The following is a 24,577-nucleotide window of genomic DNA, read 5'->3' on the forward strand; positions in this document are numbered from 1 at the left end:
AGCTTCGTGGGGTTTCCTTGGAAGAAACAAGAGCGATAGAAAGGTGTAAGAAATGGGCTAGGCAGCTGGTTTGTTGAACATAGAGAGTGATCTCTAAGGGAGTGAGATAATTCTCCAAGTTTTCTTGGTCCGTTTCATCGCCAGCCTGAATCTGTATCAGAATCCTCTTTCCTCTTAGGTAAAGGACACTGCTATGTCTTTCTACTCCCTCCTCAAAAATTGGGCCAAATGCCCACATCAATAAGAACAGAGTCTTTCATTCATCTCACTCAGTAACCCTTTTCTAGTAGTACACCTATTATTAGTCTGCTGGTCTGACCTGCCAACCCTCGAAGCCCCTTATAGAGTCCTCTGGCCTTCAGATGCTAAACTGAAGTCTGAATATCTAGAGACCTGTGGTTTCAAGAAATGCTCTTGTTCAGAGGTATTATAGAAGAGGAAGACAGGCAGCCGGATGTGGCACATTTGATAGAGGATTCTCTTTATGCCCTGCCCTACCCATGGCAAATAGATTGGTTTCCAAAGCACCTTATTAAATCTGAAAGGAGAAAGCCTTTTGTGTACTATGTACTCCCGGAGGATTTTGTCCTTGTTCAGTTGTTTTACTCCCTCCGGACTCATCAGGACCCTATTTGGGTTGGGTTTTGTTTTGTTTTTGACATAGATACCAGAATTTCCTTCTCCAGCTCATTTTACAGAGGAGGAAACTGAGGTAAATAGGGTTAAGTGACTTACCATGAGTTACATAGATATTAAGTGTCTGATGTCAGATATGAAAGCTGGCACTGTATCTACTTTGGCACCTGGCCTTCCACTCTGCTAGGAAAGGTAAGCTTAAAGTAATATGGCCACATAAGACTATCCATGATGATTTCACTATTGAGTTTTAACTCCATACTTTTCATGGTAAGTCTGAGAAATTGACCTTGTTAAAGCCTTGGTGGTATTGTCAAGGAGGGTGCACTTATCAGACTCTGTCCTTGGAAGCAGCATGGTGCCTCTATATTGAGTGTGTGTGTGTATGTGTGTGTATCTGTTCTTTTTACACTCTCAGTTCTAGTGAAACTGGTCTGCTAACTCTTCCACACACTCAATATTTCTCTTTCTCCCTCTGTCTGTGCATAAGGAATATTCTTTGGCTTGAATATGCTTCCCTTGTTTTCTTGCCTCCATCCAGTATCCTTCCAGATCTCCCCAGGGATTGACACTCTCAGTTTTGAAATTATTGTATCTTTTCTTTGTTTATGCTTACTTGTATAATGTAGACTATGTGATTCCTCCAAGTAGTCTATGAGATTATTGAAGGCTTGTTTCATATTTGTCTTTGTATCCGTGCCTTGTATACACATAGAAAACACAATAAATACTTGTTTAACCGAAATGTTCTTATCCAAATCCATGAATAGAGGAGGACAGAACCAGACTTGATTTAATCAGAATTATAAGCTTAAAAATTCTACTTATTGCACTGTTTTTCATTTAGGACCATGAGGCTACTGCCTGATATTTTCTAGTAGTGGTGACGGAATTGTGTTTCACCATTCACACTGTCTTCTTTGAAAAAAGATGTTTCCCTGATGACAAGATACATGTCTAAGAAATGGGACCCCAGTGGAGTATCTTAGTCTTGCAGGACTGAAACCTTGGAGCCATCTTTAATAGATTTCTTCTTTTTTTCTTCTTCTCTTTGTACATTCCTTCACCATGTCCTACAGTTTCTTCCTTTGAAATATCTCATATTTTTCCTTTCCTTTCTCTTCCTTCTGCCAGCTCCTTGCCCCAGGCATTCACACCTGCATAACTGCAATAACATCTTTCCAATCTTCCTCAAGCCAGTCCTGGAAACAACTGTTAGTTTAATCATCCTTAATAATAGCTAACTAGGATTTACAAAGTACTTTAAGCCTTCTAAAGTGCTTTACAAATATTATTTTCTTTTAACCCCACAACAATCCTAGGAGGTGGGTGCTATTGTTATCTTCATTTTACAGATGAAGAAACTGAGTCAAAGGGCATTTAAGTGACTTACTGTTAGTATAGTATCTGAAGTCAGATTTACATGTCACCTATCTGCTTCTTCCTTAAATGACTAACAGGAAAAGTACTTTGCAAATCAGAAGGCACTATGTAAATGCTAGCTAGGTATTATTGAATAACATTTTGCTCCTCTGTTCTGCTGAAAAAACAAAAACAAAACCCAACAACCTTGAGTAGCTCCTGATTTCTTACCACATCAAGTCTAAATTCCTCTGTCTGTCTTTGAAGGCCCTCTGTAATCTTATCTTCGCCCACCTATCACACCTTATTTCCTATTGCTCCTCACCACATTCCGTTTGCTCTCATCAGGACTCACTGAACCAGAACATGCTCATTTCCCATGTCTGTGTCTTTTATCATATTTCACTTGCCTAGAATACCCTTCCCTTTTTTCTCTTCTGTCTAAATCCTACTCATTTTTCAAGACTAACGAAAGTCCTGCCTCTTCTAGGAAGTCTTTCTCAACTACACGGAAAAAACCCTGTCCAAGAGACCAAGTTTCGAGGTAACAAATCTGTGACTAATTAGCTGAGTAATTAACTAGCTGCACAATATACTTAATTCTCACCAGAAACTGAGGAAGTTGAAGTAGATGATTCTCAAGGTCCCTTACATCTCTAATATGTCACAAGCAATGATTCTTTTCTTTGAAATTCCTTATGAGATATCAAAAGTGGAGCAGCATTCATGTTTCCATAGTGTTTGTAGTGTTTCATCATTTATCTTCAATAGTCTAAAGACAAATCAATTTCATTTTGGCATTTTTAATGACTCAAAGTGACCACAAAGGTTTCAGACAACAGAGGCCAATATTTGGGAGCAAATCTGTATGTTCCTGAGTATAAAGATATAAGCTCTGTTTTGTTATTTTCCTTGATCCCTTCAAAGTCTTTCTAATTCTTTTGGTTTTTAAGATTTTCTTCCTCTTGATAATGATAGTAGGTAAAAAAAATGAGTCTTCTAAGTTAAATCTAACTGTCAAAGCTTCCCAGTTTATATGCAAATGTTTCCCAGTTTATATGCAATGAAACTTGAGTTAGTTTGATTGTTTTCATTCTCTTTCCTCAATTTTTTTCTTTTCTTTTCTTTTCTTTCTTCTCTTTTCTTTTCTTTTCTTTTCTTTTTAACCCTTAACTTCTGTGTATTGGCTTATAGGTGGAAGAGTGGTAAGGGTGGGCAATGGGGGTCAAGTGACTTGCCCAGGGTCACACAGCTGGGAAGTGTCTGAGGCTGGATTTGAACCCAGGACCTCCCATCTCTAGGCCTAGCTCTCAATCCACTGAGTTACCCAGCTGCCCTCTCTTTTGTCAATTTTTGATCAGGAGAGCATAATATGGAGATAGTATTGCCCATGACTAAAGAAAGGAGGAAAGATAGTACAAGCATAGAATTTTAAGGTAAGAAGAAACCTTAGAGGTCATTTAATGGAATCTCCTTCCTACTCAATGAAGGAATCCTTTCTAAAATATCTAACTTTTGTTTGAACATTTCCAGAGATAGAGAACCTGGAAAATCAGATCATTGCAAGACAATGACCTTGTTCTCATGAATTTTACAATCTGACAGTAAAAGGATTGGACACATACAGATGATAAGTTTATTAAGGAGGCACATAAAATGCTGTTATTGTTGATGACATTTGGAGTTTTCTTGGCAGACACTGGAGAGGTTTGCCTTTTCCTTCTTCAGCTCATTTTACAGATGAAGAAACCAAGGCAAACAAGGTTAAGTGACCTACCCAGAATCTCACAGCCAATAAGTGTTTGAGGCTGGATTGGAACTCAGGAAGATGAGTCTTTCAGACTCCTGACAAAGTACTCTAGCCACTTCACCACCTACACTGTAATGAACTGATCTAATCAGCTAATGGAGGAGATGACATTTGATTTGGGCTTTAAAGGATGAAAAGATTAATAAAGGGTGAAAGGATTAACAAAGAAGGAACAGCATCTCAGGAGTAGGGATTAGTGTGAATACCAGCCCAGAGACTGAAAAAAGCATGAGGTATGTTCAGAGGAAAATTCAGCTTGTCTGGACTGCAAAGCATTTGATGGGAATTGTTGAAGAAAGGGAGATTGCACAGATTGGAAAGGGTTCTAAATAGCAGGCAAAGAAGTTCACACTTTCCTCAGTTAACAAAGATGTGCTTTCCTCACAATAACACTGTGAAGTAAAAAAAGGTATTAAGTTACTTTTTAGAGATGAGGAAACTGAGGCAAAAGGGATTAAGTGACTTGTGCCTAGGATCACAACACTAGTAAATTGTTGGAGCCAGGATTTAAACACAGAGGTTTCCTAACTACATATCTAACATTCACATGTATCAAAATCCAGGATTTAAAATGCAAATTTGTCCTGACTCCAAATCTAACTTACCTTCCATTATATCACATGATTTTTATGTAATATCCTTTTCTTGTGAAAATGGCTCTTCTCAGAATGATGAATCATTTGATTTCTATAAGAACTGGAAGGATCTACATGAACTGATGCAGAGTGAAATGAGTAGAACCAGGAGAACATTGTACCCAGTAACTGAAACATTGTGGGATGATCAAATGTAATAGACTTTGCTACTAGTAGCAATGCAATGATCCGGGACATCCCTGAGGGACCTATGAGAAAGAATGTAATCTATATCAAGAGAAAGAATTATGGAAGTAGAAACACAGAAGAAAAACATTTGATTTATCACTTGTTTATAAGGGTATAGGATTTGGGGTTTGGGTTTTAAAAGATTACTCTGTTACAAAAATGAATAATATGGAAATGGGTTTTAAGTATAACTCTCTGTCATTTGTCAAAGAGTTTGGGTTCAAATGTGTTTTCCTAAAGGCAGATTTTGAAGAGGAGGAGGAGGGGAAAGAACTGGCATGAGTAAGTCTGGAATAGAACTGGTAGAGTAAATTTGAGTATACTGTATAACCCAGTGGAACTGCTTGTCAGCTCCAGGAGAGGGGGAAGGAAGAAGGGAGAGAGAGAACATGAATCATGTAACCATGGGAAAATATTTTAAAAATCAAATTATATTAAAAAAAAAAAGAAAATGGCTCTTTTCCTTGGAGGCAAGAATAGACATTTTTGTGATTGAAAATGCACTGCTTATCCTCAAGGTACAAGAACATTTTGATACTACAAATCAGAGGTTCTTAAACTCTGCATCATAGACTCCTTTGGTAGTCTGGTGAAGTATGTGGATTGCTTCACAGAATAATGTTTTTAAGTAAGTGCTTAAAATAAAATACATAGGATTACAAAGGAAATCAGTTACATGGAAATGCAGTTATCAAATATTTTTTAAAACTCCTACAGTTTAGGAATCCTTGTGTAGTTAGCCACATAAAAATTGGCATGTTGCATAGTTTTAATTTAATTTTACTTTTAAAGCCTTACTTTCTGTCCTAGTAACAACCTTAAGACAGAAGGGAAAAGGCTAAGCAAATGGGTTAAGTGATTTGTCCAGGGTCCATAGCTAGGAAGTATGTGAGGACAGATTTGAACCCAAGTCTTCCTAACTCCAAGCCTGGCATTCTATACACCGAGCCACTTAATTACCCCTTGTATAGTTTTTAGAAATCATTTTAGGGGAGTAAAGGTGAAATAACAAACTATGAAACATGTAGCTTAAGGATTTTATGCATTAACATATATATTATTAGATGGGATGATATATAAAGTGTATTATAACCATGTCAGGATGATTCTCAAAAAAATCTAAATTCCCTTTCTTCAATAAAAAAAATTCTTTTAGAGAAATAGAAATTCACTAAATGGTCGCCTCTTAGACTGGAGAAATAAGGTTAAGAATGTGTCTCTATGTGAGTCGAGAGAGTAAGGAATGGATAAGACTTATTATAGAATACTAGAACTAGAAGTTCCATTCAGCCATCTAGCATCCCACTCAATTCTCCCCTATCCTTGAAAAAAGCCTGTGCTTGTTTTTTCTTTTTTGATTGCCGTCACCCCCCAAAGTATTGCCATCTATCTTTCCTCTCTTTCATTTTCAAATTTCTAGAAAGAATTATCTATTCTTGGTCTTCATTTCATCATCACTCACTCATTTAACGCCATCCAACATGGCTTTCAATCTCTATACCCAAATGAAACTGTCCTCTCCAATATTACCCATGGTCTCTTTACTGTTAGATCAAAGGTTATTTCTCAACCTCCTTGACCTCGTTGCAACTTTTGACACTATAAACCAGACACTGCAGATGGACGGCACATTAGACTCAACTTTGAGAAGGAAAAAGAGTGACTTGGATTGCATTTTGGAAATTCTGTGGTGCTTTTAATGAGCCTAACCTATTCCCTAACACAAAGGCTCATCTTTTCAATATTGTTCTTCCAATGATACACATAAATCTCAAAATATCAGTCTCTGAAGTATTAGGGTTGTAAGTTCACACAAAGAGCAATGGAGAGAAACATGGTGGGCACAAGCAAGTTATAGGTGATAGCCTATGCCTGAGAAGTGGTATAAGGTATATCATCCTGGAAATGTATGATCTGAAAAAGAGATGGGACAGTTTTGCGGCAAAAGAGAGAAGGATAATAAGTGGACAGAAGATGCTGCATTACTGCTCATGAAATGTAAAAAACCTAGAGGAGAGCTTCCATCATTTTTGCTGGATGCTCTATGGAAGATGCATGAAAGAATGTGGGTGAGAATCACAACAGGATGAGTAAGAATCACACACACACACACACACACACACACACACACACACACACACACACACACGAGTCAGGATCTTTCCTGATGGAAGGAAAAGCTAAATAAATGAGATCTCAGATTCCCTGAAGCAATGCTTCTTAAACTGGGATCCATGGACTTATTTTTTAAAAATATTTTGATAATTGTATTTCAATAAAATTTGCTTCTTTTGTAATTCTATAATTAAAAATTTTATTCTGAGAAGGGAACTGCCACAGGAAACTATGATTCATAAAAAAAAAAGGTGAAATCTCTGTTCTAATGTGTTAAATAAGTATCCTGGCTGCTGAGCATGATTTTTAAATTTTTTAATTCCTTTGCTGCTTCAATGGTTCTGTGATCTCAACGATGTAGGAATTCCTTCCAGCTATGTTGATTGCAACCCATCTTCTACCCATTCTCTCCCTGTCCCACCCTTTTCCTAGTCAGTATAAATGTTCCTCAAAGCCCTCAAATGGTTTGATGACTTTTTATATCCCATCCTGTATATCCCTATAACATTGCACAGTGACCCAAAGAGCTCAAGAGATTTTCATTAGTTATTCCTTGCTTATACTATATGACCAACCAACATTATTTCTCAGTAATGGCAGCTCTCTGACAAAACTATACCAACTCTCCTACATAGTACATCAATGGCAATAAGTTGCAACCTATTCCTACTGAGCACTTATCCACAGAAGAATGCAACTTTAATTCTTTGGATGACTGGTAACTTTAAATATTAGTAGACTGAGTTCTTCAGTAACTGGCAGCCATTTATCAAGAATAACATGAGGATACTTGTGTTTGTTAAACGAGCTCTTCTTTCAAGAAAGAAATATTTACCTTGCACAAGTAGGCATTTCACGGCTGTTTGTTGGAATGAATTGAATTTAGTTCAAATTCCGCATTCTCCAACTGAGGGAAAATAGAATCCATAAAGGTAGAGTGACAAGCCTAGGGTCACATATACAGTAAAGTTAGTGGCAAATATGGCAGTGAATAATGAGTTATAAACCTCTGAAACAGCAGTAAAATAATAAAAGTGGACACTGGGAACCAGAACAAATTTAGCTTTCTGCTATGTAAAATTTCACCATTAAGGCTTTATCCCTCTACTTTTAGGTCCTGATCCCTGTTAAAATGTAAACATTGCTAGGCCATTCAGGAGTTTAAGCTCTCTGTCATTTGTCAAAGAGTTTGAGTTTCAAATGTGTTTTCCTAAAAGCAGATTTGAAGAGGAGGAGGGGAGAGAACTGGCATAAGTAAGTCTGGTATAGAACTGGTAGAGTGGGAGGAAGAAATTGTTAGGGTTGGGGCCACCTGGAAATGCAAAAGAAAAGGTTTCAGAAAGGAGTAGCTAGACCACTGAAGATTACCTCCTCAGTTTTGCCAAGGGAAAAACTAGAGACTGGGAACTGGGTATCTATGACTAAAATATTGGTCTCTACTAGGGTCGGGGTTTCTATTGTAGCAGGATTTATTAAGTATTTCTTTTTATTGTTACCATACACACCTCTGATTTCCTCAGTGTTTGGAACACCCAGAATGGAAACTCCTTGAATTGATGCAAACCAGCAACTTCTCCATAACTGATAGTCTTAGATAATTTCCTAAAAAGCACTGAAAGGTTAAATGGCTAAATTCCTTGCCAAACAGTTAGTACATAAGAGGAGCTATAAAAACGTCTGGGGATCCTGGGAAGTTAGGTGACTTGTCCATAGTGCTATAAGTAGCACATATCAAGAGTAAGACCTGGACCTGGGGAAATCTTGCCTCATTCATATGATAGTCCTTTATGACCTATCTCAATGTATGTGTGTGTATTGTCTATATGAAGATATGTACAAATACACATCTACATCTACATACATGTATGTGTATATACACATGTTGTATATACACATATTTATTCGGTGTATAGCTGTGTATATCCGTGTGAATGCATGTGCTTACATACAGACAGATAAAAATGATGCCTCCTCAAGTGCAGACTGGGGAGAGAGGGAGGGAGACATCTGGAACTTTGATGTAATAATAGCAACAAAAAGATAACATTGTGGTTGGTCAAGGGAAACTTTGATCAGTTTCTTGAGTTTCTTAATCCAATGAGATTACGGGACATGGACTTTTGTCTGAAAGGTCTCTCTTGTGGAGCTTGACCTAGGTCCTTTGTCCCTGATGAGAGATATATGTCCTAATGCCTTGCTGAAGGAACTTAGGGAACGTTCCTTTTGTTCCCTCAGAGTCTCTTGGTTCCTCACGTTTGAGCTCTGCTATTTACTGAGTAGTTCTACAGTCACTCTTCTTCTCTGAAAAGCAGTGTAATAAGGAAATCTCTTTCTGGGTGAGCAGTTGCTAATTTGAACTCAAGGATTCTCAAATTAGAGATTGCCGATGAGGAGGTAACATCAGATCTGGAAAGATCCGTTCTCTCATCTGTGCTCAAAAAAAGAAGAAAGAGAAAAGGCTAAGGAGGCGACGGGACAGAGAGGTTCAAAAACCCGTCTCTTAAACCATGTCCAAGGATATTTCCATTTTGAGTCACCACTGCTCTCCTGAAGTGGATTATGGAGGAGAGAAATTTCTTTCTAACCTCTATCCTCACCCTGATCTATATTTCATCTGAAAATCTAATGTATTAAAAGCTGAAGAAAAGGGAGGAAAATCTAAGGAGTGAGATCATTTCATAACTCACTCTTATAGAACACAGTGGGGAACATTTCTTCCAAAAAGAGTTTCTCTTTGGCCTCTGTGATCCAATCATCAAAAAGTAGATTCAGACAATAGGGACCAATCAGACGGATTTACTTTGTCTTAGTTCTTTCAATTAAATTTAAGGTACATGTCAAGCTCAATCAATAGTTGATTATTGTTCATTTGTGTCCAATTATGACCCTGTTGACTATATTATCTCTGGGGTTTTCTTGGTAAAGATCTGGAGTGTTTTGCTGTTTCCTTCTCTAGTAGATTAAGGCAAATAGAGCTTAAGGGACTTGCTCAGGGTCATGCAGCTAGGAAGTGTTTGGGGACAGAGTTGAACTCAGGTTCCCCTGTCTCAGGACAGCTAGGTGGCATAGCTGATAGACTGCTAACCATGGAGTCAGGAAAACCCGAGTTTAAATACAGCCTTAGACACTTCCTAGCTGTATGACATCGGGCAAGTCACTGGGCCTATTTGCCTCAGTTTCCTCATTTGTAAAATGAACTAGAGAAGAAAATGGCTAACCATTCCAGTATCTTTGCCAAAGGGGTCACACAAAAGTCAGGCAAGACTGAAAAACAACACCTTCCTGATTTCAAATCCAACACTCTATCCACTGAGCCAATTAATTGCCTTTTTAGTAGACAGAGACTAATTGACTTGCTCAAGATCACAAAGCTAGTAAATGTATGAGTTTCAATTTAAACTCATGTCTTCCTAGCACTTTATCTAAAGAGCCATCTAGCTGCCTCTAACAAGTGGTAAGATCTTTTAAAAAAAATTAATTTGTCAGTTACATCAAAATTCCCAGGTATCTCCCTTGCTTCTCGATTCCTCTCACTAGAGGAAGCATCTTTTGATAAAAAAGAAAAATGGGTAATATCTTTTTATCAAAGCTCTATCTTATCAGTTGAGGGGGACTTAAGAAAATTATCAAATTGAGTGTTTCTCTGATCAGTTCCATTTACAATAAAATATATATGAATATATAAATATAATTATAGAGCCATAGATAATGTGTTTAGGAGTTAACTTGGGGATAGTTTGACTAGTAGAAACAAGCATAGTCTGTCCATTAGGTTCTCTTTTCCCCTTCCTTACTCTCTTGCTTCCTTCTTATACTGGTGTTTAAATTTATCAGAAGTCCTAGCTTAACTCTAGCCCACTTATTTTCTAAAGAATTCAAACCACATTTTTTCTTGTAATTCACAGAAATACGGTGATTCTTTGTTATAGTTTAATTTTAAAGGTACTTTGATCATCGAATTCCTTACCTTCTTGCATATTCTGTCTTCTCTGTTTATCATCTGCCCCCTTTATCTAGCACTACCTTTAAGGTAGGTAGAATTTTTGTTTCATTTGCTTTACAAGAAAAAAGAAAAAGCTCATGTCTACATATAACCTGCCTATTCTGAAGATCCCTGTCAAGTCATCATAGACTTTGAGCTGAAAAAGACCAATGTCTCTTCCATTTTATAGATTGGAAAACCAAAGACCAGAAAGGATAAGTTGATTTACTAGCCTACATTCTTTACTAGCCTAACTTCAGATCATCTCCCCTCATTCTGTACCAAGCCTTTGTGTTTTCTAATGCTCCCAGAGGGCAAATTCAAACTGTCTGGGAGCCCCAATTGTGGAAGAGAGGTAAGGGAGAAAGTGCTTGCTTTGGGTGGCTGGACAGAGGGGTGGGGCATGCAAAAATGTCCTCAGGCTCTAGGAAGAGGGGGGAAAGGAGAAGCTTTGGGAGTGCCAGCTCTGCACGTGTGCCATGTCTTCGCCAACACCAATGCTGCTCTAAGGGAAAAATGGAAACTTCTTTTTTATACTTCCCCAGTATTAAAAATACTCATTTGTTTTATACAGTCTTACTCTTTGATCTTTCATCTGTGTGCACTTGTTAAATATTCTCTTTAAGGCTTGCACATAGCAATAAAAATAACAATAATCACCATCATTTACACAGGGTGTCCCCAAAATCTTAGGGTAGTTTTAAGCTTAAAGCTCTAAGTAGTATCAGCCCAGGGTCATGTAGCTAGTAAGTGTTATAGCAGGATTTGAATGAATGCAAGTTTTCCTAATTCCAAGTTTATCACTCAGTGTTTATGTTATATGTTTATGATATAATAATTTTTCTAGGGGCAGTTTGGTGGCACAGTGGATGGAGAGCTGGTCGTAGAGTCAGGAAGAACTGAATTCAAATGAAGCCTCAGACATTTCCTATCACGCAATCCTGGGCAAGTCACGAAACTCTGTTTGCCTCAGTTTCCTCACCTGTAAAATGAGCTAGGGAAGGACATGACAAATCATTCCAAGATCTTTGCCACAAACCCGTATTTCTGCATTCCTATGCCCTTCCTAGCATTCATGCTCCCTTTATAGATTATATATAGATAGATATAGATAAATATATATAATAGATACATATCTATTATATCTAATAGTATATGTATTATATAATACAATAATCTAACATATCTAATAAATATCTAATAGATAAAATATAGATTATAATCCATATTTTACTTCACCCTAATAGCTTAGTCCTTAGTAGTCTTCTGACCTGGAACTGATACTTGTGTTGATTCTAAGTCAGAGGGGTAATAGTTTGGAAAAGAAGAAGAAGAAAGTGAATATATACATGGTACACATTTGGGTAACCCAAATGGAGTCACAAAGAGTTGGACGTGACTCAACAACAACAATATTTCTGGGGCCAGACTCTTGACTTTCCTTTAACACAACCTAGAAAGTATTGAATTATTCTGTGGTTCTTATCCTTTATGCTTGTATTTTTAATGACTTTTTGCAGACTTATTATCCTCTCCAGATTATCCGAACAAATCATTCAAATATAGTAGTCTTTATTTTCCTGATAGGATTACAAATATAGAAAGCAAGGGAGAGATAAAGTGCAAAAATATAGGTTTCCTATTTTTAAAAAAGTACAAGAAATATTCTCTGGAAAAACAGCTATTTCTAGAGGTTCATATGTATGATTTCAATTGATATAAAATCCCCAAACTCAACACAAATAGACCTTCTTACTCCATAAATTAACTACTGGCTGACAGCACTATTTGTTCTTTGGCATAAACAGATTAGGGTCGTCATGCTTGTGGGCTGGATTCGTTTTTCTTTTACTTTTATCCTTTGTCTTTTTACTTTCAATGGGGTTGGGCCTTTCCAAAGCCTTCTTCCTCCTTCTTTTAGGACCTTGTCCTGGCTATTAGTTTTTGAAAGTTGTATTTTTAGACCTCATAGAATCTGATCAAAGAAATCAGATTATTTATTTGATTTCAAAGGGTTATTAACCTTTTTAATGCTAAAGAACATTCAGTGGGGGAGGCAGACATTTCAGAATCTCAAATCTTACTCTACCAGTTCAGGCATGTGTAACTAAAGATACCGTAGGTAATACATACCATTTTATCTAAAAAGTCAGCTTACTCTGGAATGGTAAATACATAGGAAATATACATAGACATTCTGGTTTTAAAGTGTCTAAAAACCAAAAAACAACAGTTTTATTAAAAGAAAAAAAGAAGCAAAGCATGAATGTTGTTTTCCACTTCAAGATTATAGAATCTATAACAAACTTGGCAGCTAAACTGAGAGCTGATATCCACAAAGTATCTTTCCATCAAAACATGTTTTCTTATTTTCTGTGCTGTTCAGACACCTGAAATTTGAATTATAATCTTTACTGGTAAAGGGAGCATAAATGAAAGTAAGGTCATAAGGCCACAGAAACATTCTTAAGAAATGAATTTTCATTTTCAATTTTAAAAGAAAGTGGGTTAGGTAGGTGAATTAGTTGATTGAGAGATAGGCCTGGAGATGGGAGCTCCTGGGTTCAAATGCACCCTCAAACACTTTCTTAGTGTGTGACTCTGGACAAGTCATTTAATTCTAGTTGCCTAGCCCTTATCACTCTTCTGCCTTGGAACCAATACTTGTATTAATTCCAAGTCAGAAAGGCAAGGGTTGTTTATTTAAAAAAAAAAAAAGAAGAAGAAGAAGAAAGTGAATGTACACATGATATGCTCTTTTTCATTGTTTTCCCCATGTTACCCCAGGAGTATATTTTCTTTAACAAATATTTAGTTCTGTTATAAGCACCAAAAGGTGATTTTATTATCATTACTGAAAGAGCCATTTGGTATTCTGATCAAATTGGGCTGAAAAGATTTAATGCCCTGCTATATATACTACATCTGCCATTTTTTGCGACCTACACCACTGTAATTAGCACCGCAAGCTATTTCTTTTGCTTTGCCCTAGTTGTAAGAAAAATAGATTTCCCCCTTATTAATTGTTCAGTTCAAGGTTTTTAAAAAGTGCAAACCAGTTTAGCCAACTAAGCAGGAGATTTGCAGAAATGCTTTAGTTAAGATACATTTCACCTGCCAAACAACACAGGTGCACCTTTCAGCAGCTCAAGAATTATCTAAGCATCAATTGTGTCTTAGGATGTAGCAATAATAAGCTGGATTTCTGGTGGCTACTAGGAAAGACATGAAAATATTCACAAATATATGGTAGTCTGGAAAAAATGAGTGACTCCAGGGCAAAGTATTGTAATTCCATTTTTAAAAATTGAGAGATTTTTTAATTTTAAAAAATTTAACAAATTAAAAAAGATATAATTTATTTTATCTTAATAAGTAATACTATTTATTTGAATTTTGAATTATTTGAATTTCAAATTTGAAATTGAAATATACTTTGTAATTTACTTGGCAAGAAAACCAGAGAATATTATTTTATAATTTTATAACCTGAGGAATCAATCTTAAATCCTATAGTTAGATCAGTATTTCAAGTCAATCTTCTCCAGTTTTAAAATGATCAAATTAATGTTATATACTTGAGATGGTGATGGTGTTGGGTTGGGGTAGATGATCAAAATTCTGTTGTATTCAATCAAGTCTATTTTGCATTTTGTTACTTATATTACTTTATATTTTTTTGTGTTTACTTATATTTGAAGATATTTCCCCTCAATAAAATGTAAGATTCTTTAGGACAGAGGGCGTTTTCATTTTTGTCTTCCTATCATTTTCATCTTTCCGTTAGTCACACTTTATTCGCATTTAATAAAAGCTTGGTGAATATAACTAAATTTGTCCTAAATTTTGATAGTATCTCTGGGGCTTAGAACAGGCTTAGAACAATCTATTGCTGTAGATGCAGATCAAATCCCTCTCCCTAGTATGCTTTTGTAAAGGTTCACAAATAAGAAGGGTTTTCACATTTTTAAACAAAGGTTTATTGTATTGTAAAATGTAGAAACCATTCTTAGCTCAAAGAAGAAGGTACAAACAGGTGACATATGTACTGATCATAGTTCTAGAAGTACTGCAGGGCTTGGGCTTGGGGCTGAAAATGCCTCCAGCTTCCTTAAGGAGAGTCACTCCAGACCTAGCCTAGCCTGAGGATCCTCTGGATCCCTTATTGAACAAATCTGAACAAAACCCAGGCACTAGGGGCTATAAGCTGTAGTGGACCACCTTGAAGAAGCAAAATGATCTGCATTCAGCATTCAAATGAATTTTAATTACTGTAAAATGGTGAAATAGAGAAACTGAGGCAAAATTAGTCTGATTGTCTTTTCTAAAATAGGTTCATTTTAGATAATTATTTCCTCCTCTATGTATCATGCTCTGAACCTTTCCCATATTCCTCTAACTTGACATCTCTTCCCATACAACTTTATTATTAAGGTAAAACCAAATCTTTATGTCTGGTTTTATTTTCAGCACTTAAGTTTGACTGGGGCATGGGGCATATTGTCATACTTCTCATTCCCTTTATGATTGTCCTTTTCCTCTATTTAAAGTGATAAAACTCCTTAAGATGTTCACTTATACTCTTTAGACCGGTTTTATCCAGTTGAGGTGAATTAGTAGGCTTTACTTTAACATGAATCCATAAGAGGATCACTTAGAGGAAATGGAGGAGAGACAGGAAGAGAAATAAGAGATAGGGAGAGACAGATCAGGAAAAGGGAGAGGAGGAATGAGATCCAAAGGGAAGAAAGGAAAATGAAAGTAGGGAAGAAAGATGTGATCTGAAGGGAAGGTGAGGAGGAGAACATAATTTGGGGAAGGCAGAGATTCACAGAGGAGGGTAGATATGGAAAGATAGTTGGGACTGTAGAAAAGGAAAAGTCAGAAGGGAAGGAATTAATCAATTGTAAAGCATCAAATGCCTTACTGTGTATCTGAGATACTATGCTAGGCACTGGAAATACAAAGACAAAAATTGAACAGTCTCTGGTTTCAAGAAATTTACATTCTGGGAACAGCTGGATAGCTCAGTGGATTGAGAGTCAAACCTTGAGATAGGAGGTCTTAAAGTCAAATCTGGCCTCAAACCCTTCCTTGCTGTGTAACCCTGAGCAAGTCACTTAACTCCCATTGCCTAGCCCTTACCACTCTTCTGCCGTGGATCCAATACAATATATAATAATGCTTCCAAGGCAAAAGGTAAGGGTTTTAAAAAACATAATAATAATAATAAATTTAAAAATTACATTCTATTACAGGAGACATATGTAGTTTTAGGAATAAATTTTCTGACATTATATATGTCTACTTTGCTTATACCTAAGGCTTGCTCTGTCCTATTATGTCTATAAAATTACCAATCAAGTGGTGCCTATTTTGTTGATGGAGGACATTCTCAGAAATACTTTCCCAATGTTGACTCACACTAGTACATTTGGTACTCTAGAGGATGACTGCTGCTACATTCAGGTTCTAAGGGTTACCCTATGACTATTCATTCTTAATGCTATAGCTCACAAGCCCCCACCAGCACATTTCCCGTTAACAGTAGGCCAACAGACCCAATTAATTTGTAACAAAGGCATTTATTAAGTTCACAAAAGTAAAAATAATAGCCTCAAAAGAGTCCCTATTAACTTGGAATGCCTGTTCCCACAAATGCACAGAATCCCTGGGAAGAGGAAACAAAAATTTAGAGACAATGTTAATGAAATAGCTACATCATGTGACTATATCAACTTAGCAGGTATAGACACCATATTAAATCCTGCCTTGCCCCAACCTGTTATAATCAATGCTAATTAAATTTCAGACCAAATGCTATGTTTAATGATTCTTTCTCAGCCTCACTGTTTTCTCACGTTAGTGATAAGTTTCCAATAAGGCTAACTCAAAATCATTTTACAGTTAGATTCCATGTGGGAAAATTTGACATAAAATCAACAATAAGCAATTTAAAGGGTCAAATAAAGTACATAAGATTTAAAAAAAATAAATGAGTAGATAATAAATCATAATGAATTTTTAAAAAACTCTTACTTTCTGTCAGAATCAATACTGAATACTGATATTCCAAGGAACAAAAGGGGTAAAGGCTAGACAATGGGGATTAAGTGACTTGCCCAGGGTCACACAGCTGGGTCGTGTCTGAGGTCAAATTTGAACCCAGGAACTCCTATATCTCTAGGCATAGATCTTAATCCACCAAGCAACCTAGCTGCCTCCATAATCAATTTTTTAATGGGACATTTTCTTATATTAATATAACTATATTTTATGAGAACATTGACACTCAAAAAGTGAAGTACTCTACACAACTCATTTTGCATTAATTAAAATTACATATTTCAGGTGAAATTTCTTAAAAATCTGAATTCGAGTGAATATTTTTCTCTTTGTGAATATACACATAACATTTACTGTAATTAAGTAATAACAATAGCCTATACATAGAGTATCTTAAGGTCTACAAAGTACTTTATAGTTATTTGAGGCTTACAATAATCTTATGAGGCAGATATTATCCCTAAGAAACTGGCTCATGCTCATACAATTAGTTGGAGTCTTCCTGACTCCAACTCTACCATGTTATCCATTATGCCAGTCTTCCTTGGAACTTTTACAACAATCTGATGTTTCTTATAACTCTATCTTATAGGTAAGTATATTTCAGAGATTATTATCCCTCTACCTGAATTTGAGCCTGTCCACTTTAAACTAAGTTAACTCTTTAATTAAAAATAATTAAGAGACCATGAAGCAAAAAATGGAGTTACATTATACTTTTAGATGCTTCTTAATCAATTTTGGGGGCTCAAATCTATGAATTTCCTCACCGTAGAGAACTCCCTCTCCTCTAATTCAGAGGAATGATTCATTTGCAATTTAGGATCTTATGAGTTGACTTGGATTCTTAGAGGTTAAGTGACTTGTCCAAGGTCACATAGCTAGTATCTCTCAGAGGCTAAATTTGAACCCATATATTTCTAACCTCAGTACCAGCTCTCTATACTCATTGTATCTCTCCTTAATCTATGTCTTCCACAAATTCACTGAAGCAAAACATTAAAATATTGTTATAGCCAGAAAAAGTAGAGCTATATTTCTTATCTTTTCAAAAAATGCATAGATTTGAAAATGAATTTATTTTAGAGCTTCCCCTCCCAAAACCTAAATAGCAGTAAGCAAAAATTTTAAGAGTCGCATACATTGCAAACTGAGGTATTTTTATGTTTCCCTGAGAAATATGTAATTATTAATAAGTCATTACAATTATATCACTATTTTTAAAAATCCTTCTGGCTCTAGATGACACAGTTATCTCCATGGAAATAAATTTCCAACAATGACATACAAAGAAATATCAAAACAATAGCATTTTATATTGGAAAGAGAATGGACAGATAATGAATATACTTTTATATGGGCTTCAAAGCAAAGGCTTAAAAGCATGTGTGTGTGTGTGTGTGTGTGTGTGTGTGTGTGTGTGTGTGTGTGTGTGTGTTTAAAGTTATTGTAGGATTTGTGAAGGATCTAGGGGCCAACTCCCAAGTTCCATTTTGCATGTAACTATTTTGACTTGCTTCAGAAGGTTTTCTAAAAACTAAATGATGAGAGAGATAAAATATTTTCCTCTATTAGTTCGTAGAATTCTTCTTTAGAAAGCTAATCAATACATTTATTTCCCAAAGAGATTCTGACAAGTGTGGGGGTGTATATAGTTCAAATCTAGTCTTAGGCAAGTACTAGCTATGTGACCCTGGGCAAGTTACTTAACCCTGTTGTCCTCAGGTTTTTCATCTATAACATGAAATGGAGAAGGAAATGGCAAACCACTCCAGTATCTTTGCCAAGAAAGTCCCAAGTGGGGTCACAAAGAGTTGGATGTGACTGAAAAGGATAGAACAATAACAACAACAAACACAAATTCAAGTATATAATTTACTTGATATATCATATGACATTTTCTAGGATGAGTGGTATTTATATAGGGGAAAAGAACTCAAATAAAATCAGTTTGCTCACATAAAAACCACAGAGAATAATTTGAAACAAATATGCATTATAACATATCTTATACACATTATGTCAGCATATCATACCACTAAAACTTAAAGTACTACCCAAAGCAGCAAATACAATGTGTCCCAAAAGTCTTCATGCAATTTGAAGCTACTAAAACTTAGCTCTTGCACATTGCTAGGTGCAAATTAGGTGTGCTATGATACTTCTTGAACTCAGTGGAACAAAAAGGGCTGGTGAATAAAAGCACAGTATAGAATTTAGAACAGAAATTTAAAAGACAACCAATTTTATCAGCTATTTATAGTAAATAATCTTCTAAGATGGTTTAAAAGTTATGTGCTTAGAAGCTTTCTCAAGCTATAATCTGGTTATGATTATAGAGTAAAACAATACTTCAGGATTTCTCACTTCAGTTGGTCAAATTAACCATTAGGTCACTTTACCAGAAAGTCTATTCATGGTTTTTTTTTCCCTACAAAAAGTAGATATTTCTTATTAGAAAAAAAATGGACAACTTTTGATTTGTCTCACCTGTTATATGGGCAGGCTTGTGGCAGTGAGCTACTGCTCCTAGTAGCTAGGAAACTTCTCTGTCATCTATACAGGGAGGTGGCATTATGGCTTTTATTTAAAAATAAGAATGGGCGAGGGAGAGGGCAGCTGGATGTCTCAATGGATCAAGAACCAGACCCCATTGCCTAGCCCTTACTGCTCTTCTGCCTTGGAACCAACATACAATATTAATTCTAAGATGGAAGGTAAGAGTTTTTTAATTAATAAATAAGTAAACAAGTAAAAAGAAGGATCACCAGGTTGTCTGCATCTGACATTCACTGACAGGATATTTGCTCACCCTGGGAAGGTCCAGATTGGGAGAAATCAAAGGCCCAGGTGTATTCTTTCACAGCATGACCAATATGGAAATATGTATTGTATGATAACATAGTATCAACCTATATAAATAAAATTAATATTAATTACATGTGACATGCATGTAATAATGTAATGTCAATTATAATCTGTATCAATAATACCTGCCATCTTCGGGAGGGAGAGGAGTGGAGAAGATGGAAAGAATCTCAAAATGTCAGAAAACAATTGTTGAAAATGGTATCACTATGTAATCTAGAAAAAAATGTTTAAAGAAGGAATGAAATCAAAAGTCCAGGAAAAAGTGCAACCTCTATTTGGTAAGAGAATTAGAATACATATAGAACTTGGCAGGAGTTCAACTGACAATATGTATAGATCTACAATGAACATTGGTTCTCCCTTACAAACAAGGGATTACTCTGTCAAGTTATTTGTGTTGGAAAACAGCACAGAAGATTTCTTCACGAATTGGATTTTGACATCTTTCCCTAGCTGAGATTTGTGCCACCTTTCTAACTGGAGAAAAAAAAAATTTGAATTTGTCTCTTTTTTTAAAATTTATTCCTTTTATGGCACTCAATCATTTAATGAAAGTGACATGCATCCTGCTAGTGCAATATTTTCCTTGGCAAAGCTGGTGCAAACATAACATCCAATACCGTCAAACCAAGATGACAGAGCTTTAATTTGCCAGGCCCCGAAACTATGACTAAACCTCAGATTCATTTCGAAGTTCAGCTAATAATGTGCAGACTTGATAATTATACTTGCCAACTAAGACAAGTTGGCTTTTAAATGTCCAAAATCATTTGGATAGCTTGCTCCATTTATTTCAATTCTTATTAGTTGACTTAATGACATTGCTACAGTCAATTGAGATTGCATGCATTTATATGTTTAATTGTTAAATCAAGTGCAACAAACTGGTAGAAACCTCATTTTACAGATAAGGAAACAGAGGCACAAAGGTAAAATCAATTAAACAAGTTTTGATAAAATGCCCATTGTGTGTGAGGCTCTTTTAGGTGTACAAGACAAAAAAACAAAATCGTTTCTGACATCAAGAAACTTACATTCTATTGGGGTGGGGGATGGAGAAGGGTCATATAACATATACACAAACTGATACAATCCAGTGCAATTTGAGGAGTTAAAGAGCAGTTACATTAAGAGGGATCAGAAGGCAGCTAAGCAGTTCGGTGGATAGAGAGAGGTTTGGACATAAGAAGACCTGGGTTCAGATTTGACCTTATACACTTCCTAGCTACATGACTGTGGTTAAGTCACTTAACTCCAATTGCCTAACCCTTACCTCTCTTTTGCCTTGGAACAGAAGATAAGAATTGATTCTAAAACAGAAACTACAGAAGTTTTTTTTCTTTTCTTTTTTTTTTTTTTAAAAGGGATCAGGAAAGGCTTCATGGAGGAAGTGGAAACCCAGTTGAAATTTTTTTTTCTTTTTTTTTTTTCCCCAGTTGAAATTTGAAAGAAGGTAAGAATTCTGAGAGGCAGGGATGAGAAAGTAATACATTCCAAAAAGGAGTGTAGGCAAAGATCTTTTCCAATGCACAGACACTAGTCCACCAAGGAGAGCATGAAATAGAGAAACATAGAATAAACAAGTAAAGGTAGATAGAAGCAGAATTGTGAAGAGCTTTCAATGCTGTACTGAAGAACCTGTGGTTTTATATCAGGGAACAGGGAGCCACTGATGACTTTTGAGCAGGGGAGTGACACAGTTAAATGTATGTCTTAGGAAGATAATTTTGTCAGCTATGTGGAAGATGAAATGACGACTAGTAGGGGAAGACCAATTAGTTGATAGCTAGACTAGTAATATTAACAATAACAATCAGTATTTTTATAGTGCAACATTGTGCTTCATGTGATCCTTACAACAACTCTATAAGATAAATTCTGTTATACAAACCAGGAAACTGCGGCTGAGAGAGCGTAAATGACCTGCTCAGGGTCATACAGTTGGTAAGTTATCTGATGCACTGTTGGGAGAAGTTGATGAAGAAAAGAGGACCTGAACTTAGGTAGCAATGGCCGATTGAGCAGGGAGAAGGGGCTGGGTATAATATATGTCACAAGAGGGAAAATCCGTAAGACTTAACAAATAACTAACTAACTGGACGTGGGAAGAGAGAGTGGAGGAGGAACCTGACGTTACAAATCCATTTTGAGAATAAGCTTTCAAAAATCATTCGATCAAGGATTTAGAGAATGGAGGAAAATGGCAATCTCTTCAATCACGTTGACCAGTTTCCCTTGCTGCCAACCAACATCGGGCATTGCCAATAATGAAAGGGAAAGGCGGAAGAGAAGGAAGGTCGTAACTACTCTGGAACAGTTTGCACTCATTCAAAATCCCCAGAGAGGAAACAAGCTAGGTAAAGAAGTTGCCTGATCCTCCCTTTCCAGGCTCCACGGTGGCCCCTGGTTTTTCCACTCAAAATGTTTTCATCGGCTCTGTCCACATCTCCCAAAGCTCCCCAGTTCCTCCCCATTCCGTTCCCGGCTTCCATTTGTCCCACATTGAAAAGAAAAGAGCACAAACACCTGCCTGAAGCAATTCACACCAAATTCCTCCCTTCCCCCAACCTGGGAAAACTAAACAAAAAGGTTTTGGAAGGGGGGGACCAGACGGTGTTCAGTTTATTTCATGCTCACTGCCTGATTTCCTTTAGACCCAGGGCAAAGAAGCTTGTTTATTTTCATGGCTGGAATTAAGTAACTTGCCCAAGGTCCCCGGCAGGTGAGCGGTGGAGCCAAATTTAGAATTTCCAGCTGCTGAACTCTCAGTCAGTGACCTCGCCCACGGAGCCGGCCACGTGGCCTTTTTTTCAGGAGGTTCCAGAGCCTACACTCATCGTGGCAAGAGGCATCTCCAAGCTCAGCCAGCTCTGTGAACAGACTTCGGAAAACAGAGAATCTCTGGCGAAGGGCTCAACTTCTAAACCTTGAAACTGCAAAAATCCTAAACATCTATTTCAAGAGATTCCAGACGAAATCACAAAGCATCCAGCCATCTGGAAATAAACTGGTATTGTCAGTCTCAAAGGCAAGAGGCAGAATTCTAAGACATACAGAAAACTTAATTCATGATTCCAATTCCTTAAGCTGCTCAGTTATGCTGGAGGCTTGATCGCATTTTACAGAAAGTGAAGAGAGCCCACTTTTAAAATGAAGACTGTTTCTCCTTCTCCAGAGCCCTGTTTACTCTTCAAACTTGGTCCGAAACGAGTGGAAGTTTTCTAAAAGTTTTCCAAAGTTACCTCGACTGCAGGAAAGCTCACATTTTGCTAACAGCACAACACTGATCTTTTGTAATTTGAGATGCATCCTAGCAGATTTCAGTGGTGAATAGTTCTTGAAGGTAAACATGTTAAAAGGTCAAGATTACACTCTTAAAGCTCAATAGGACAATGCTTTAGAAAACAGAAAAACCACAAGTGAGTGGCCCTGATATGGACGGGAAATAGCAAATATCTTCAGTTTGACAGTTGGTGCTTAATAATAAACCGGTAATAATAACAAGAGCTCATATTTGGGTAGCATTTTAAGGTTTACAGAGTCTTTTACTCACATCTACCTGTGCCATAGAGACTATATTATCAAACCTATTTCTTGGCTAAAAAAACTGAGGCTCAGTGATTATTAGGTGACTTGTCCAGCTTTGGGAGTAGCAGAACTGTTTTTCAAATAGGGATCTCTTGACTTCAAAGCTAGTGCTTTCACTATAGCACAAAGTCCCATTTGTATATTACTTGCTATCATTTTTTTTGAAGAAAATATTGCTTAGGAATAATTTATCTTCATAATGAACAAAATGAAAAGGCCACTTAAAAAACATTATGTTTAGCCACAAAAACATGATTGCTTAATGAATTAATTATCCTCCTTAAAAGTTTACTCTTAAATTTTGGTTAAGTAAAGCCTACTGTATTTTCCCATTGATTTCCATAATAAAATTAAAGATTCATCCTTTTTTAAAAGTGACTTCCAAAAACAACTGCTTAAACACATGGGCTGATGGGGATATTATTGGGGATGAAGACACTAAATGTTAACTCTCGTCCAACTATCAATAATATGGAATTAGGTCTTAATCAATGATACATGTAAAACCCAGTGGAATTGTGTGTCAGCTAAGGGGGGTTAGGGGGTTTGGGGGAGAGGGAAAGAACATGAAACATGTAACTAGGGGAAAAAATTCAAAATAAAAATTAAAAAGTGATTTCTGGATATGATACATTCACATTTAAGAAGGTAGTAAACCTTTAAAATTATGGGTAGCTTAGGAGACACAATGCTGGGACTCCAGTCTGAAGACTCATTTTCTTGAGTTCTAATATAGCCCTAGGCACTTGCTAGCTGTGTGACCCTGGGCAAGTCACTTAACTCTGTCTCAGTTTCTTCATCTATAAAATGATCTGGAGAAAGACCTGGCAAACCACTCTAGGATCTTTACCAAGAAAATCCCAAATGATTCACAAAGAGCCAGGAATGACAGAACAACAACAAAAACTTTAAAATTAATCATTTAATGAGAGGAAAACTTTTCAGATCAAATAGCTGAGCAATGTTTTGAATAAGGGCAACTAGGTGATGAAGTAGATAGAGAAGGACCTGAAGTAAGGAAGACTCATTTTCCTGAATTCAAATCTGACCTCAGATAATCATTAGCTGTGTAGCTTTGGGCAAGGCACTTAACCCTATTAGCCTTGGTGGTTTTTTTATTATCATGCAAAACACGCTTCCATCTTGGTCATTGTTGTAAGAGCACACTCCTATATAACCAATCCCCCAAAAGAAAACCATAAATACACTGATGTGAAAGACAGTATGATTTGATCCATATCCATCTGACTAACAGTTCTTTTTCTGGGGGTGGATAGCACTCCCTGTCATAAGTCTTTTAGGATTGTCCCAGACCGTTGCTTT

At 36.6% G+C, this 24,577-nt stretch overlaps 1 protein-coding gene across 2 annotated transcripts in view; it reads right to left on the bottom strand.

Moving 5' to 3' along the window:
* The window catches only part of CLDN10 (claudin 10), a 130,234-nt gene that overhangs the window by 39,756 nt on the left and 65,901 nt on the right, over positions 1-24,577 (bottom strand). The window lies entirely within an intron of this gene.

Source organism: Gracilinanus agilis, chromosome 3, assembly GCF_016433145.1.
Source record: "Gracilinanus agilis isolate LMUSP501 chromosome 3, AgileGrace, whole genome shotgun sequence".
Classification (NCBI taxonomy): domain Eukaryota; kingdom Metazoa; phylum Chordata; class Mammalia; order Didelphimorphia; family Didelphidae; genus Gracilinanus; species Gracilinanus agilis.